This window comes from Piliocolobus tephrosceles, chromosome 13, assembly GCF_002776525.5.
Source record: "Piliocolobus tephrosceles isolate RC106 chromosome 13, ASM277652v3, whole genome shotgun sequence".
In the NCBI taxonomy this organism is placed as follows: domain Eukaryota; kingdom Metazoa; phylum Chordata; class Mammalia; order Primates; family Cercopithecidae; genus Piliocolobus; species Piliocolobus tephrosceles.
In genome coordinates, this window is record NC_045446.1 from 105,653,995 (window position 1) to 105,673,494 (window position 19,500).

General features: G+C 43.4%; 1 pseudogene; it reads right to left on the reverse strand.

Moving 5' to 3' along the window:
- Positions 1-2,851: 2,851 nt before the first annotated feature.
- LOC111540003 lies at positions 2,852-3,466 on the reverse strand (annotated as a pseudogene).
- Positions 3,467-19,500: the final 16,034 nt, after the last annotated feature.

Consider the following 19,500-nt stretch of genomic DNA (forward strand, 5'->3'; position numbering starts at 1 on the left):
AGAAAGAAAGAAAGAAAGAAAGAAAGAAAGAAAGAAAGAAAGAAAGAAAGAAAGAAAGAAAGAAAGAAAGAAAGAAAAAAAAATATTTTACATTGTGACCTGAGAAACAAGTTTCAAGAAACAATACTTACACTCTGACATGTCATACTCCACCTATTCTATGCTATGCTATGCTATTCTATTCTATTCTAATTTCATTCCATTCTATTCAAATGCCGCTTGGCCCTCCCTAAATTGATTTTATGACCAACTAGTGAGTTTCAACCTGCAGTTTGAAAAAACAATGGTTTAGACAAATACAGTTTTCTCACACAAAAATTATATGGAGCGAAGTGTGGGACAGAAGAAAGAACACTGGATTTTGAGTGAAGACACCTGATTTTCAGCATGATTCATTTACTTACTGACTGTGTGACCTTAGATGTGCCCATTAACCTTTTGCGTGTCTCTTCTATTACCTGTAAAATTCAGATAATATATCAGCTGCAAAGGGATCTTCTGGGGATCAAATGCGATAAAATGCATGAATGCAAAAAGCATATGCCTAAAATAGTCCTGGTCAAACTAAAATTACCATAATCAAAGAAAGAGCAGAATGGTGCATGGTGTATCCCAGTTGGCTCTGGGTCTGTCATCTGAATCCTGGAGCCACATCTCTCCAGAACATACTGAGAACCAGAAACGGGATCAAAATAATTTAACCAATCAAAACAGGTGTTGCTGCTATATTTATAAAATTCACAAAATTTACTGACACAGAAGCCTGTGTGAAATCCCCTCAAAATCATTGTAGTCTTGTTCTAAAACTATTGTAGCCATGTTGATTTTCCGATCTGTATCTGTGGACCTGTATTAGAAGGACATTCAATAAAATCCTATTGGAAGAGGAGCTGATAGAGGCAAGTATTTTCACCACAGTGTGAAATGACAGCAAACAGACTACAGGAAAACAGCAAGATGAAATCATTTAATATAGGCAATATGTAAACTTCAGCAGGCCCTGGTGGTATCACTGTATTAAGGTATAATGCAATAACTGAGTTTTATGATTCGTTCAACAAACTACTACATTTGAGTACTCAATATATGTACTAACCTAGGTGCAAGGAAGATAAAGATGACCAGGGTATGTTTGCTAACCCTAAAAAATGAGCACACAGATGAATGAGACAGACACATAAATAGACAATTTCCACTAACATGATACAATGAAGAAAAATATGCATCTGAGCATGATAAGATATGAATATGTCATGAGAGAAAAAAAGAAGAGCAGCTAGCCCAAAGTGGAAGTGGAATTCAGGTCATCTTGCCCAAGATGAGTCTTGATGAAGATAAACAAAGAAAGATGGGGAAACAATTCAGAATGATGGAATAGCCTGAGAAAGGCATGAAAGTATGAAACCTTGCATAGTGTAGATAATATTTCTAGATCATAAAAAGACAAGTACAGGCTATACATAAGAGGTAGGTATGATCCTCAATACTGAGAGTCTTCTATACCAGGTTAAGATGTGTAGAGTACATCACATTGACCAGTGGAAGCCACTGAAAGGGATTGATTACACTGCAAGCCTTATGGAGGAGGAATTCAAAAATAGATTAGGCACATAAGTTAAGGAACAACTGTAGTGGTTCAGGAGAGACATTTTGAGGGCATGAATGAGGGAAGCAGTAATAGGGATGAAGAAGAGGGGTTATATATGAAAAATATTTTTGATACTATATTTAGATGTGAAGACTGAGGCCAGGTAGTAAATGCTCCACTTCGGGGACAAAAACATGCCCTAGATTGCCCAATAGTATTCACTTTCTTGAGTTCATGATTGAGTCTAGATAAATTAATACATATCTACAAGGCACTATAATATGAGATAGGAGATGATAAGTGTTGAAAGAAAGGCACAGACATGTGGCTATAGGAGTTAGAGGAAAAAGGCATAAATTCCAACTGAGCATTTTAGGGAAGTCTTCATGGAAGAAGAGGCATGCAAGGCAGATCTTGAAAGATGGTTAAGATTTTGCCATAAGTCGATAAGAAGAAAGTGCATTTCTGATAAAAGGAGCAACCTGAGAAGATACGCAAGATGAAATATGGTGTCATTTCAAGCTAAAAACACAGGTTCTGGAGTCGCACAAAGTTGGGACCAAACTTTGGCTCTGTCACATTCTAATCACAAAATCGGGGATAATTTAGTTTACACTTCAGAGCCTCTGCTCCTCATTTGTATAACAGTTATAACTATCATTTATATTATGGGATTATTGTGAGGATTTTTTCCTATTAAACTTGATTTATTGATTACAATGAAATTCACTTACGTCTGAGTTTTATACTTTCATGCATTTTTGTTTCACTAATTAGCATCCTTTTTTATTCAGCTTGGAGCATTCTATTTAGCATTTCTTGTAAGGCAAGTCTAATGGTGATGAACTCCCACAGCTTTTGTTTGTCTGAAAAAGTCCTTATCTCTCCTTCATTTCTAAATGACTACCTTGCCAGGTATAGTATTCTTTGTTGGCAGTTGTTGTTTTCCTTTAGTACTTTTTTCTCTTTTCCTCTTTTAAAGAATTTGTTTTAAACCTATTATACCACACAATATGTTTTAAACAGTGACATACAACTTCCTAATAAGACAGAGCAAAGACAAAAAAAGTTTATCTTATTAGAAACAAGATACACCATCACTCATAGTCATTGTCAAACATTACTGCACTTTAACTTTCATAATTTGACAAAGCATTCACGAAACAATCTGAAGACCAGTTTTAACACACAAATAACACCTATAGACAGACACGACTGTCCTAAGTTGTTTATTATGTAGGAATTTTACAAACTTTACTTGCATTATTTGTAACAATAGAGCTGGAAAGTAGTGTGCCTTCTCCAAGTTGCCTGGCAAGAACCACCAAAAGTGTGATGGAATTTATGGCCCTTTCCAAAGTCATGGCTCTTTCAGCCTGCAGATGTCAGCCCATACATCTCCCTGTGCTTGTGAACTGGTTTGTGATTCACTGGGTGTCAGGATTTCTTTTGATAGCTTTATGGAATGGATCAATTAGGATAACCTCAAAAAATTTGTATATGGAATCTTCACCAACCCAGTTAGAATTCAGAACTCTTAAAGCTCCACAGTGGTGTTCAGCTTACTCCTCCGCAGTGGACTGAAGGCTTCAAGGAAACTAGCTGGTTAACATCATGACGGACAGGCTTGTCATAAGTTGCACCCTTAGGAACTAGGCAGTTTTGGCCACCATGGTGCACACAAATCCTGTATATAATGTAACCTTGCTTGGCCTTGTAGCCCAGTTGGCATGCTAATTTATCAGGCCAGGTGGGGTCAGGATCCCTGTGCAGAGCAGAGAACTGCCAGTACTGCCAACAGCAGACCTTCAGAAGAAAGTGCAAGATAGCAGACTGCTTCTTCTTCATTAGCTCCTGGATGTATTTGTATGCACCCATCTTGGTTTACCTGATGATACCAGACAGAAAGCCTCCGTTAATACTTTGAATATATCATCCCACTTTCTCCTGGTCTGCAAGGTTTCTACTCAGAAATTGACAGATAGTCTTATGAGGGTTCTCTTGTATATAATTTTTGCTCTCCTCTTGTTCCTTTCAAAATTCTCTTTGTTTTTGACTTTTGAGAGTTTGGTTATGTGACTTGGTGAAAATCTATTTACATATTTATTTATTGGCTGCCTGGTCAGTAGGTTTATTGTATTTATCTGAAAAATCCTCATAGAAAATTACTTGACATAGCTCTCAGCAGCCCACTCCTAGGCTCCAAGGAAGCCTGCCTTCTTTTGAGGTCCCTGATTTTTCTTCTGGGCAAGAGATATTTTGGGATGGTTCCACCTCTTCTTTTTAACCTATTTCTTGGGCTTCTTCTCATAAACTGGGTTCTCTCATATAGCAGCATGAGCTTTCTTATACAACACCTCCATCAGGTCTGGGGTTATGATGTTCTTTATGTATTGAGAGAACTGTTTCTTGTAAGCAGCTTTGTCATCTTTCATTAGGTAACGCATGTAATCTGTAGCATTCTAACCAGTGATATGCTTCTGATGTATGTCAGCATTAAATTCCTTGCTTTCAGAATCATAACCAGGGAATCATTTGGTACTGTGAGGGATAGACAAGCCTCACATGAATACTCATCATGCATACATTGGTTTACATGATGGTGTCCTAAAATTTCTGTAGGCTTTCTTTACTCTTTTTTTTTTTTTTTTTCCATTTTGCCTCTGGGCAATTTCAAATGACTTGTCTTTGAGCTCACTGATTCTTTCTTCTGTTTGATCAAATCTGCTGTTGAAGCTCTCTATAAAATTTTTTAGATTGGTCATTGGATTCTATAGCTCCAGAATTTGTCTTTGGTCCTTTTTCATGGTTTGTACTCTTTGTTGAACCTCTCATTTAGTTTGTATATTGTTTTCCTGATTTTTGTTTCTGTATTCTCTTGTAGTTCATGGGGCTTCTTTAAGACTGTTATTTTGAATACTTTGTCAGGAAGTCTGTAAATCTCAATTCTTTAGAGTCAGTTACTGGTGCTTTATTTTGTTTCTTTGGTGGTGTCATGTTTATCTGATTGTTCATGATATTTGTGGCTATGCATTGGTGTTTGCACATTTGAGAATGTAGGTACTTATTCCAATCTTTAGAAACTGGTGTCATCAGGAAAAGACCTTTACAAGTCAGCTCATCCAGAGATTATAGGCAAGCCATCTGACATGATTTGTAGGTGGGCTTGCTGCTAGGGGCTTAAGCAGGCTGGTCTGATGCCTGAGTGAGCAGATGGGCAGGTCTGGAGCCTGAATCCACGGCGATGAGCCTAGAACTTAGATCCACTGGGGAAGTCCTAGAGTTTGGGTCTGCTAGGGCGTGGGTCTGTAGCCTGGGCCATTGGCCTGGGACCTGGGTCCATGAAGGTGGGCCTAACATCTGTATTCACAGGAGCCAATTTGAAGCCTAGGTCCATAGGGGCTGATGTGATGCTGGGGCAGGCTTTAAACCTGAGTCTGCCAGGGCTGACCAGGAGCTGGGATGGACCTGAACCCTGAGTCTGTGGGGATAAGTCTGAAGCCTGAATCTGTGAATGCTAGCCTGATCCTGGGACACAGTGGGCTTGAGTCAGTGGGGGCCAGCCTGGACCTGAGCAGGTCCTAGAAAGTAGGCTTGTGGGCCTTGACCTAGAGTATTGGTCTGTGGGGGCTGACCTGGTGCTGGGGATGTAAACCTTGGGCCACTAGGGTCAGCCTGACAGTGGGGCAGGCCTGAAGTTTGAGGCAGATCTGGAGCCTGAGTCTTTGGAGGCTGGCCTAGCACTGGGGTAAACCTGAAGGTTGAGTCTATAGAAGTTGGTCCACAGCCTGGGGCTGCTGGGGCTGGCCTGGCATAAAAGCAGGCCTAGAGGCTTGGTCTGTGGTGCTGGCCCGTAATCTAGAGCCATGGGAACCTGTCAGATGATTGGTTTGACTGGGGTGGGCCCAGTGTTGGGATCTGAGCCAAAATCCTGTGCTTGCTTCACTCTCCTCCTCCAAGCAGAGAGCATCTCTCTGTGCTGCCTGAAGTTGGAGGTGGAGTTGATGCAGGTAATGTTAAATTTTCCTTCCTGCCCTCTCAAGTGTGTCTTTTAAAAATCTCTGTGCTGCACCCAGGTGCTGCAATCTCTTACCTACTTTCCTTAGCTCTGTGAAGGTATTATGCACCTATAGCTATTCAAACTGATGTTTCTGTGAGAGGATGAGCACCAGAAAGTCCTATTCCACCATCTTGCTGATGTCATTCCTGTTGCAAGTATTTAATGAAGTAATGTATGTAACTGTGTTTGGCTCAAAGTAAGCAATCAATACGTGTTAGCTGTTATTCTATTATCATGATAGTAACAGGGAGGGGAGATTAGGTCATTCTCTCATGAAAGGGAGAATGCATATAATTCAGAACCAAATAGAGAGAGTGAAGGTGGACCAGAGAGTCTGTTAAGGCTTAGGGCTGGGGTAAGAAACTTGAACTTTATTGAGTTGGTGATAGGGAGCCACTGAGGATTTATGCATGGGATTGAGGAGTTGGGCTGTGTTGACTAAGATTAATCAGTAGCCATATTAAAGGTGCTTTAGAGTAATGAGGGACTAAAAGCATGAAGACTATTTATAAAATTATCATAAGACTTCTTCCTTTGCCCATTGGCTGATGAAAAAAATAAAGAAAAAATTATCATAAGACCTCAGATGAGAGGCAATGAAGGTCTGAATTGGTGTAGGGTTAGTAAGAAGGGAGAGGAAATCTTAAACATATGGGAAGTTGTTACAGTGAAATAAGGGGAGCTATCAAAGATAGCTAAGTTGGCAATTATGATTATTAGAATGAGAATTCATAAATATTAACAATACAGTAGCACATATTAAGAAGACTAGAGGAGAAGTGGGTCAAGAAAGGAGTTACAAGAGTCAGGAAACAGAGCAAAATGGTGGTTTCAGAGACTGTCAATTGTCCCAATATTCATTCCCTTCTATGTTGTAGAGTTGGCCACCCAGCTAGAGACTTTATTTTTCAGGCTCCCTTGTAACTAGGTATTGCTATGTGATTAAGTTTTCATCAATGAGATGTGAACAGAGTGATGTGTACCACTTCTAGGTTGTTTCCATTTAAAAAAAAGTGGCGGGGGGGGTCTACTTGTTTTTCATTTTTCTTTCCAGTTCCTGAAGGTCTGTATAGGAAAGTGGCATTCAGGATTCAGATTCCACCACGTGGGCAAAGGCAACATCCAAGGCAGTGGTATTGGAATAACATGGACCCCAGCAGAGCTATTCCCACTCCCATAGCCCTCAGACCTCTACCAGCTCACATTTTCACATACGAGAGAAATAAACCTTGTGTGTTGTTTAGTCCATGTTATTTCAGCTTATGTTAAAGCAGCTGAAACAGTACACTAACTAATAGAGAGACGATGTGTTTATGGCATAGCAGAATGTGAAGGTGGCCAGGAGAGAGTTTGGATAGAGGCACTATAGCCATAGAGATAGGCTGAGGTGGAGATATCCATCTAAGAGTCCTCTGGATGATAATGATGATTGAAACCATCTAATGAATGAGATTGCTAAGGGAAACACTGGTGAGAAAGGAGAAGGATTGCTAAGTGAAAGAGGACCACAGAGACCGCTGACAGTACATATGGTAGGTGGAGGGAAGAAGAAAAGGAACAGAGATTGAGATGGAAATAGAGACAGATATGGAAAGGCAGTGAGTTATGAAGGAAGACAAGAAAGCAGAGGAGACTAATGAATGGCAGGGGAAGTAGGGGGAGTTTTTCTCCATGAGAAAGATTGGCCAACAATGTCAAATTCTGCAGAGAGATCACAGAGGATCAGGACTGAGAAAAGGTCACAGAGTTTGGGGGATTTGAGTTTACTTCCAACAGGAGGTGATCTAGAACAAGTCCAATTATGTTCAAAATAATCTGCTTTGAAAGACAGGACATTTGATAGTAAAATTTAGAGATCAACCTAAAACTAATTTTTTAAAAGTAGAGGACAAATAATATCTGTGTCTATCTTCCCCTCGTGCAGTAGAACTGAATCCTTCCTTCCTTTCTACTCCCCACCCAATATGAGTTGGAGTTAGTGACTGGCTTCCACAGGAAAGAACACGGAAAGGGCAAAAAAAAATAGTGACTTCACAGTTTAGAAACTTGACAAGCACTATCTACTTCAACCAAGTGATGAAGGTCAACAGCAGCAGTGATAAGTCACATGGATATAATGCACCCCCTGAGATGATGTGATGAGAAGGGCAATTCAGCTCGGTGGTAGGCTTTCTCCAAACCCATAACCCCAGTTTTAACAGGAGAAAAACATCAGACAGACTCAAATTGAAGGACATTCCACAACATAACTGACCAGTACCCTTCAAAACTGCCAAGGTCATGAAAAACAAGGAAAGATGGAGAACCTGTCACAGACCAGCGACTAAGGAGATGTGATGACTAGGTGCCACGGGGCACCCCAGATGGGATCCTAAAACAGAAAAAAAAAATGATCACTAATGGAAAAACTGGCTCAATTCAAATAAAATCTGGAGTGTAGTTAACAGTATTGTGCCAGTGTTAATATTTTAGTTTTGACAAATATATCATGGGTATGGAAGATGTTAACAAAGAGCAAACTGGATGAAAGATATACTCTCTCTACTTACTATCTTTATAACTTTTATGGAAATCTAAAATTATTGCAAGATGAAAAGTGCATTTTTTAAAAAGTATAAGGTAAGGGCAGAGCTTTGTGATAAGCAAGGAATAAGCAAGGTGGAAACAGAAAATATCTGGTCCCCCAGTTCCCCACCCTTCCCCTCCTCCTTCTCCCTAAGAAAAGTTTTTCCATTAGTCCATTATTATGGTACAATGGAATGTTCAATTTCACACTGCGTGTGACATTCCATGCCAACTAGAATAGTTAATGCAACTTTACATTTATGACTCTGCTTGGGTGTGAATTATTGTGTTTATGAAAATCTCCATATTAATGTCTGATTGTAAATCATTCTGCCGGCTCCTTTTATTAATAGCTCAATTCCCACTACTCACCGCTGCAAGCCATTCAAATTACCGCAACTGTACAGGAAAAGGGCTGCTTCGCATTTGTTTACCGTCTACAGCCAACCATCCTGGGCTTTGCTCTAAAGCCCCATCCTCTGAACTGCTCAAGCCAGTTGTTTTTGACTGGATTTCTTTGTTGGTGAGTTTGAGCAGCTTCTCTGAGAAGTGGCATTTCTTACTCTATGTCCCTACATTTTCTACTCTTCAGAAATATCCACTGGGAAGTGGCTTTGGCATGGATTCTGGAGTCAGACAGATTCGGGTTCAAATCCGTGATCTTAGTGAGTCATTTAATCTCTCCGAGCCCCAGTTTTCTCATCTACTGTGGGAATCATAACACATATCTTGTAGAGCAGTTATGAAAATTAAATATGATGATGTATGTAAAGTTGTTAGTACAGTTCCTGACACATAGAAAGTACTCAAGGGTCCTTTTGTTATGGTAATCATACCAACAATAATGCTAACAACATTAATAGCGGATATAGTAGAAAGGATTTGAGGCTGGCAGCTGGAAGGCCTGCGTTCTAGTTCCAGTTTGTCTACATACTAGAAAGATGATCTTTGGAAAGTCGCTTCAAATCTCCAGTCTTCTCTTAGTTGTCCCATCTCTCTGGAGAGCCTTCCAGGGCTCCAGAACGGGTAGTCCCACCTGAGAGGCATGCCCACCTTTATTCCTGCTTCGAAACCCCTTCCCCGATCCCTAACCCCACTGCCAGTTCTTTTTCTTTGGGTCAGACAGTGCCTCATTGGAGGTGACAGAGTCTTCAGGAAGGAGCTAGCCAGGGCTTCCTCATGCTTTCTCATAGAACAGCTCAAATCAGACCCCATACTCCAGCCCCCTTTCTGGCAGAAGGGGAAATATGAAATCTCAGCAGCTTAGGAGGTTTTTTATGCTTCTCTAAATCATTAAAGTGGCCAATATTTTCCTTTGCTGCACTTCTCTCACCTCACAATATTTTTTTCCTGCAGTGAAATCCATTCCCCCAGCCTGGAAATGTGGGCACTTTATAGAAAATCTTTAGCTTGTACCAGCACAAATGGATGGGTCTTATTTCCTGTCTGCAGTTCATGGTGTTGCAAAGGCATTGCCAAAAACTACTGACTGATACATAAAAGCAAAAAATGGATGGAAATGAATGTGGGCACGTTCACGTGTACATTTACAAACATGATCAAGTCCATACTTAAGGAAAAAGATTCCACAAAGTGACCTCCTAATTCATAGCCCATGCTCAGGACCTCTTCTTCATGGGAGAAAGAAAAGGAGGGTATTACCAGGCAATGTGATTTGATAAGCCAGAGAAGGCCTTAGACCCCTGGTATGTCCCCACGATCCTTGTACTCTGATGTTGGATATGGCATTACTAGAGATCTATCCACTGTGTAATTTTAAACATACAAAAACATGTTGAACTCTCTGGGATTCTCTCTTAATCATATGATACTTCCTAATAACGTTTGTACTTTATGGTTTTAAAATGACTTGATATTTTGGTATATATAATGTCAGAGACAATCTTCACAGCAAGTTTGTGAGTGAACACACATTGTACAGATGATGAAACTGAAGTCTACAAGGATGGGGTGACTTATTAAACATCACACAAGTAGGGAGTAGGACAGCTGGGCTCAAGCACAGTGTCTTAAATCTGGTCTCAACATTCTTTCCACTCTATCCCCTTGCCTCCTGGGAGTATCCTGAAATAGACAGACAATTAACCTCATGAGTGAGTCTTCTTTCTGATCAGAGGGCTCCTGGTCTGTGTGGGGAAAAAAAGCAATGGAGCCTGAGCAGCAGGGAAGAGGGGGCATTGACAGAGAGGTGGGTGCACAGCCCTTTGTAGGGGTACAAATGTCGCTCACTTCATTTACACCCACCCTGTCTGCAGAGTCCAACAGAATAGTCAGGGGTCCCTGAGTTTGGGCGTTCTGCTACGTCAAATCCACCTGCACCATTTATTTACTCCCTGTGTGACCTATTTGTGCCCCATTTCTTTGTCTTTGGAAATGGAATGATTATATTAATCCCACTGGGTACTGTGAAGATCACTGAGGTATAACAGATGATGCAAAGAAGGCACTTCCTCTCTCTCCCTCCCTCTTTCCTTCTTTCATTCTCTCCTTGCTTCCGTCCTTCTTTCCCCCTTTCCTTCCTCCTTCCTCTCTCCCTACTGCCTGCCTTCCCTCTTTCTTGCTTCCTTCCTTCTTTCCCTCCTTCCTTCTGTCTCTGCTTCCCTCCTTCTTTCCTTTCCTCCTTCCCTCCTTTCTTCCCTCTTTTCCTTCTCTCATGCCTTTCCTCTGTTCTCTTTGCACTATTTGGTAGCTTGGAACCTGCATCACCTCATTTGAGGAGCCGAAATTGTCCGATGTCCCTCTCCTCCCTGGGCAGCATGCACCAGTCTTGTCCTCTGGGTGGTGTAGTCCATGGGGCCACAGCTCTCACAAGCAGAAGACTGTAGGCCAGGCCCATGTATGGGCATTCAGCACTGGTCACATGAATTCAACTTGAGGGACTTACTGGACATCCTCTCATCTGCGACAGACCAAACAACCTCCCCGGGCCTCGCCTGCTGTGGGTGAGGCCTCCTTCCCGTCCTCAGGCCTGCAGGCTCTGCCCAAATACTGCCCCCTTGCTTCCTTCAATGTAAGTAAACTCCCCAGAACAGCAATCCTAGTGCCTGGTACCAAAGAACCCCCAAAACCGAGGCGTGCTTGGAGTCGGTGCTTCGAAGGTGGACACAGTTCTTTCGGTGGCGGGGCCGCGCAGCTGAGGCCTGGCACCATGACGCCTTGCTCAGTGCTGGGTGCTGCCTTGGCCCTTCCCCTGGCCCCGAGCTTAGATTTTCCCCACCCTCTTCCTGACTTCCCACTTCCATCCCACTCTCAGTGCCACCTCCAGCCCATCACATCCCCCTTCCCTGGACGGCACAGATTCTCCAGAGGTGTGGGGACAGTAGATGTTTTCTCTTTGTTCCTCCTTAGATGTTCTGTTTGTTGAGCGAATTGTTTTCTTCCGGGCTCCGAGCTGGCGGCTGACATGGCTCACCCGCGCTAATTAGCTAAGCCAGCTGGTGCGTTGGTAAGGTTTCTCTGTGCTCCTCGGTGTGTGTTTCTTTTTTTAAACATGATCAATACCCTCTCCGGCTGGGCTCCCTCACACACTCCCTATTGTTCTCCTGTCTGCATTGTGCCAGAGTCCTGGTCAAGGACTCAGGGAGCCTCGGAAAACACGCTTTTCCCGAGGCTGGCGTTCAGCCTGGAGCCGGGGAGAGACCACGCAGCAGATGTGGCTCGACCCCCTGCTCCGCGCCTGCAGCTTGCAGTGATTTTCCGTAGCTGTGGACAGTGCCTGAGGAAGCCCACACGGATGCCAGACAGTCGGGTAAAGATGAGAAATTGCTGTGTGGCTCCAGGGCAAATTGTCTTCCCTCTCTGAGCCTCTGCTTCTTTCTTTGTAAAAGAAGTCAGTTCCCAGTTCCTGTGTGAGTCCCTTACCTACTAAATTCTCAAAGGTTTCAAAGTGCATCTGGAGATGTGGGCCCTCCCTGTGAGTAGGGGTACAAGGTCACAAACAGGACCTTGTTCACTCCTCCTACAGTCCTGGAGTTAAAACAATATAGACCTTTGCCAGGTGAGCTCCGGAAGAGGCCACAACCAGACACCAGCGGGCTGGAGGCCTGACCCGCTCCTCCAACTGGTGCTACCCTCCTCCACAGTTCCCGGGAGTCTGTCTGCTTATTTTGTGCAAGAGACATAAGATGATTCTCTGAAACTCTCCCCTCCCCACTGTCGTTCAGCTGCTGTGACTGGGAGCCCATGATGTGCACTGCAGAGAAGATAGCTCCAACACATTTTCGATATGTATGTATATATTTTGTATATATAGAATTGACCATTGAACAATACGGAGGTTGGGGCATCAACCCCATATGCCATCAAAAATCCACATATAACTTTTAACTCTCCTGGAACTTAACTATGAAGAGCCTATTCTTGATTGAATGCCTTCCCAAAAACATAGTCAGCTAGCACATATTTTGTGTGTGTATTATATACTGTATTCTAACAATAAAGTAAACTAAAGAAAGAATGCTATTAAGAAAATCATAATGGGCCGGGTGTGGTGGTTCAAGCACTTTGGGAGGCTGAGGCGGGTGGATCACGAGGTCAGGAGATCGAGACCATCCTGGCTAACATGGTGAAACCCCGTCTCTACTAAAAATTCAAAAAATTAGCTGGGCGAGGTGGCGGGCGCCTGTAGTCCCAGCTACTCTGGAGGCTGGGGCAGGAGAATGTCATGAACCCAGGAGGAGGAGCTTACAGTGAGCCAAGATCATGCCACTGCACTCCAGCCTGGGCGACAGAGTGAGACTCCGTCTCAAAAAAAAAAAAAAAAAAAAAAAGAAGAAGAAGAAAATAAAATCATAATGAAAAGAAAATGAAAATGTATAAATGTATTTACTATTCGTTAAGCATAAGTGGATCATGATAAAGGTTTTCATCTTCAATGTCTTCATGTTGAGTAGGCTGAGGAGGAAGAGGAGACGTTTGTCTTGCTCTCTCAGGGTAGCTGAGACAGAAGAAAATCCATGTATAAGTGGACCCACACAGCTCACACTCAAGCACTTATTGTTCAAGGGTCAACTGTGTGTGTGTGTGTGTGTGTGTGTGTGTGTAAATATAAATTTTTTTGGTAAACAGATACTAGTTCAAATATGATTCTATTCAAAACTGATTCTGGCGTTTAGAATTCTCCTGCTGCCTTCTTTGGATTAATAGTGTCTTTTGAAAATCTCTGACATATCAAGGTCTGGAGAGATTGTCTGCTTCCTCCCTAAGCTAATGAAAATTTCTTTCCTATTTTCAAAAAGAAAAAAGGTGATGATAACAACTCATCTTTATTGATAACTTCATGTGTGCTGGACATTGTGCCAAACATGTAACGTAGGCTATTTTAGTAATCCTTGTGATATGTGTATGTCATCCTCATTTTGCAAAAGCTCAGAGAGGTTAAGGAATCTGTCTAAGACCACACAGGTAGCAAGGAGGGAAGCACAGAAGCAGGTCCTGGCCATTCTCTTCATAGCTTCAGAGAACCTTCTCTCCTGTACCTTCTCCTTAGTCCCGGATTTTAATGTTTGGCAACACTGACTGCCAAGACATCCATCACATCTGGTAATGACATGGAAGAGTGGAGACAGGACACTGGCCTCAAGGCCAAGTTCATGTATCCAGCCCTGATTCTATGACCGGCCAAAACAAACAAACAAACAAGCAAACAAAAAACAGAAAAAGAAAAAAAAATTATAAGCTTTCCAAGCCTCTTTTATCCCTTCACAAAATTACTATAAAAATTAAGAAGATAATATTCATGAAAATACTCTGAAAATTATAAAGCACTCTAGGAATATTTAGTATCATGTTTCGTTTTGACACTGGCGAAGACAGAGACCAGAGTTACCTCTATGCATGGAGTAAGTTCCCTCATCCCTTAGCAATGCCTGCATCTCCTCCATCAGCTCTGACGCTGTAACGGAGGTGTGAGTGTTAAGCTTCCCCTGGCACCGATCTCTGCAGCAATCTCCAACTCCTTTCCTCCTGAGGCGCCCTCTGGACTTAGAGGAGGCCGGAATAGCTGAGTCAGCTGCATTTCCTTCTGTCTCGGGGCTCCCTTAAACCTGTTACTGAAATTGGCTCCGTGGTACCTGCAGGTTTGCTTGCCATCCAGCAAGTCTCCTGGGGTGGCCCCATTAATCACATTTGCTCTCTCTCCCCTCTCTGGCTGGTTCTGAGGAGAGCAGGTAGGTGTGTGGCGCCTCTGTGCGTGTAGGTGTGCGTATGAATTCGTTTGTCCCCTGGGAGCAGCTGGAAACTAAGTTCCCCTGCAATAAAAGTGAGTTAGTTGCTTCCTTCCTAATAATCATAATCCATTCCACTTCTTCCAAGGAAATGACATGTCCCCGGGTGATGCATCCCCATGACTGGGAGAAATCGGCTATTTTAGTCCTCTTCGAACCCGGAGCAAGATCTTGGAGCTGTCCTGCGGCAGCCTGCCAGGCCCTTCTGCTACTAAGAACACCCTCTTCTATTTTGTTTCCTGGTTCCTGGGCTCCCCACGACGATGGGTTTCAGAGCTCAGAAGACACCCTGCACTGCTCTGCCTGCAAGCTGGGCCATTCTTGCAGGTGGGATGTATCAGAGCCTTTCAAATGTCTCCACCCGGCAAAGTTCCCTCTGGCGGAGAAGCCTGAGAGTGTCCTCCAGGGAGGCTGCGGGCAGCGCCTGAAGCAGCCCCACCACAGCACATCTCTTTGAAGTCTTATGTTTTATCTCAGGAATTCACGTGAATTCTGCATTCTGTTCCATAATGCATATGTTTGTTTTAATATAAAAATGTGTTAACCCCAAATCTTCAAGTAAAATAGATGCCCCAGGAAGATATAACTTGTTTATTCTATAACTTTAAACTGCCTAGTTTGCCACTGCATGCCCCCAGGGGTACAAGTACTCTAGTTAGAGAAGCAGTTGCAATAAGAACAACAACCAAAAAAGTGTAAGTCTTCACAACTTCCCCTTCCCAGTCTCCTGGAAAAGATCTGCTTAGTTGTCATGTCTGTTGTTCTGGACACTAGAAGAACGGGGAGAGATGAAGAATTGAGGAAGATGCAGAGGCAATACTGATCCACCGTGTCTGGAAGCTTCAAAATGTTTGTTGAATGAATATTTTTCCTTCCTGCTTTAGCTCAGTCTCATCATCGAGAATCAAATCCTAATCAGACAGTCTTTGTCTCAGTTCCTAACGCTGCTCCTCCAGCGAGCTATGCAGGTTAACAGCATGGTCATCTTTATGATTTATCTGTACCTCATTTGTACCAGCCTCAGAGAATGCAAGTTACCTTCCTTCTAAGATAGATTGTTCTTAGCTGATATGATCCGGAGAAATTTGGGAGAAAACAACAGTTTTTTTTGTTTGTTTGTTTGTTTTCATTCTAATTGTCTCAAGTGGGAAGGCCAGCCAAGAAGAAAACTGATACTGGGATTGAGTATACCAAAGAAGAGAAGTCTAGAGACTTGAGAAAACAAAAATGGGGAGAATCGATTTGGCTGAGAGGAAGCCTTTTGGTTGATTCAGGGGATTTAATCTGGATTGGACAAGTAGATCTAGCTGGTCACTAGAGAAAGTCCCCAGAGGCCAGACAACTCTGCTTAAAACAATTCAGAGGCAACTCTGCCCAGAGGTGGGGGCTTGTCCAGGTGACACGCTGCAGCCTCCTCTGCTTCCCTCGCTCTGTCTCCACTACCCAGGATAGTCCCCAAAAGGTACAACTATAGGCGAGATAAACGATCGGGCGCAAAGGCACAACCTAATATAATATTTGCAGTATTTCTCAGACAGACAAGGGAAACATCCAGCTCTGTGATTTCGCTTGATACAACAAAGCCAAACCTTCATCACACAAACGTACAAGGAAGCCAAGAGCGAGAGAGCTGTAAACATCTCAGAGCAGCTCTGCAGACAGCCCCATATGGAGACACATTTCAATGGGGGTGGCAAGGGTGGGGAGGAAAGATGAAGCTTGCCAAGTCACAGGCACTCTGATTTGCAGGGAGCATAGCATGGATATTTCAAATCATTTCCTTTTCGTTAGTACCTAATCCCCCAGCTGTTCTCTGAGTATTGGCTCAAACGCTGGGAAACAGTCAGCCTCAAATGTAAAAGCCACAGGGCTCCTTTAAATTATGTTGTCTTGCTACATTGATATGTCATGTCAACCCAAACTTGTGGTGTATAGCTTCTGGGAGAAGGCAATTTTGTCTGATGATGAATTTAAAGGAAAATGAGCCATTTTTATCAAGGTCACTTAAAATTAAAAACAGTTTCAGTCTGGTCTTATGTGAGGATTTTGATGTACTGGAGGGAGGTTATTTCCCGGCTACTGTCTCTGATCTCTCCTGCATCTCTCTGGGCTCTGGGGTCTGAAGAAACTAGGAGCTGATGGGGAAGTAGCGCCCTCCTGCTTCAGGGAAGTAGAGCGGATGTCTAGCACCAGAGCCCCAGGTGGAACTCTGTCCCATTCACATTAATTGAATCCAGTGCTTTGAACTCTTACATACGCCTCTTCATATAAATTAACTCATTTAACCTCATGGAGCACGTTGTATTGTCCCCATTTTTTTTCTGATGTGGAAACTGAGGCTCAAATGAGGGTGAAGCAACTTGCCCAAAGATCCTATGCTAAAAAGCTACAAAACCAGGATTGGAATGAAGGCTTCCAATGCTTGGGCTCTTTCTATTCCAACAGGAGTTCTCATTCTACATTCATGTATTCATTTACTCCTTTATTTACATGCTCAACAAACATGCATTGGGCATCTACTGTGTGCCAGGCACTAGGGACACAAGAATGACTTAGACATGGTCCCTGCACTAAAAGATTGCAGAACCTAGTGGAACTCACAGTGTAGTCTTGCAATATTTATTCAACAAATATTTAACATTTAGTAGAACAAACAGCTGGCCCGATTGAGCACAGTTCTTAAGCAGCTGTTTTCATGTCCCATAGTTGTCCTCGCTATTGTTTTAGGAGTGAGTGGGTGGCATCCTGTTCCCCTTACTCAACAGGCAAGGCAAACTGTGGTCCATGCCCAGGAAGGCCTTGTCTCTGATTCATTAGGTCATGAGCCTTAGACACTGTATTTTTTAGAAGCTCTACAGATACATTATGTCATTACTAGCTGAAAATCCAAACTTTGGGGTTTCACAAACCCAAGTTTTGGGGAGGCACATTCCTTTGAGGATATAAGTATAATTTTGCTTTCCTGATTTTCATGTTTTATTTGGGGCCTGGAAAATTAATAAAGCAGATTATCCCCCATGTTTCACGATTTCTTGGATTATTATATTAAGCAGACTCTCAGTCCTACACTAGACATTCGCAGGCTAATGTTGCACATTTGTCAGCGGTTGAGAATCACTCCTTTGAAACTACCATTATTTAATTGGCTGGATATTCATCATAGCTCCTTCCATAGCCCACCTTCCCTTCTGAAGACACCCTCTAAAGCAGTGATCCCCAACGTTTTTGGCATCGGGGGCTGGTTTGTCAGTCCGAGACAAACCAGTGGAAGACAATTTTTCCATGGATCCAGGTGGCAGGGGGTGGTTTTGGGGTGAAACTGTTCCACCTCAGATCATCAGGCATTGGTTAGGTTCTCATGAGGAGCATGCAGCCTAGATCCCTCACATGCACAGTTCACAGTGGAATTTGTGCTCCTATGAGAATCTGAGAGGAGGCAGAGCTCAGGCAGTAATACTTGCTCACCACTCATCTCCTGCTGTGCGGCCTGGTCCCTAACAGGCCACGGACTGGTACTAGTCCATGGTCCAGAGGTTGGGGATCCTGCTACAAGGGACTTCACCCTTCACCTCCCACTACTTTGGAAAATGTCACTGATGCTGCCTCCTAGCCTCCCCTAGCAGCCTTGTTCTTTCGGTGGTGCCACACCTTTGCCACCACTCTGCACCTGTTCTCTGTCCCTTGCCTCATTGTCATGCCTCTCAGGCCACTCTCACCTGGTGAACACTCACCAGTACTGTAAGCCCTCTTTATTCAGGCTTGATTCCTCAAACCTAAGGCCAAGCTTAGCTCAGGGGGAGGTCAGAAAACTTTCTGAGACCAGGATAATAATGAAAAGAGAAAGAAAAAAGGATAACGGGGAAAATGCTCTCTTTTTTCACCCCATGCACACATGTTTTGGTGCTTAGGATCATTTATCACAGGCCTTCTGCATTCATCTCCCCCTTCTCTTCCTCCTCTTTTTCCTTTTTAAATGCTACCCATCACTTAATCCAAAACAAAATCATCTGGAAATAAAAACAGAATCTAGGAAATATAAGTCCAATGACTTTGTTCATTGCTTTTATTTTGTAGCCAATACAAGTGAAGCCCAGGAAGGGAAAGTATTTTCCCAAAGGCACACAGCCTCCCAGTGTCAGGAGCTAGAACTGGAGCCCAGAGTGTCTGAGTTAGGACCTTGTACTTGTGTCAGGTCCTATCCTGAACACACTCCTCCAGATGGCAGAGGCTGCCAGCTCCCTCTCACACCACTCAATCAAATACCAGGACAACTTCTGTGGTAGAACCAAGTAGCAGACAAGTTCCACAGTGGGTGAGGCCTGAAGTGTAGCCAGGCAGCCAGCAGAGTGTCAGCCAGCTGGCCAGGGGGTCATTAGCATTCAGGAAATATGACAAGCCTCTGCTCCCTGTCTACCGCCATGCAGCATGCGTCGCATGACACGACAGGAGTGGCCCTGGTTGAAGAAAGGAATCAAAGGCAGGGCCATCCCCGCAGCTGCAGGTTAATAGTGGACGAATTACACACTTGGAAAACAGTTTTCCCCTCGATGCATTATCTGGACCGTTTCAAAGTGCTTTGTCTGGGCTAAGATGGCTGTGGGTGATGTTTGTAGGCCGGGGACTTGCAGAAAAGATGCATTTTCTGACAGGGAGAAGGTCACCTGGGCAGAGGCCATTACAATGTGCTGCGGTCAGGTTGGAATTTCCCAGATCCCGATCGATGTGGTCTCAGGGCATTACTCAAGCATTGGGATTAGAGCACTGGCCAAGAAAATACTCTTCAAATTGGTCGACAAGTTATACGCCATGGGGAACCCACTCTCTCATTTACCCTTAGTTCCCCAATGCTTAAACCGGGGCCCTGGGGTTGGAAGATTTCTGGAGGTCAGAATAGGGATCCCAGCAGATAGGGGTGCTGCTGAGGGGTGGGCTGTGTGAGGGAAGCTGGGTGCAAGAGAGAGACTGAACTCCCAGCTCCAGTTTGGCCCTGAACTCACTGAATAACTGAGTAGGTCACTGGGTGTCCTGGGTCTCAGTTTATT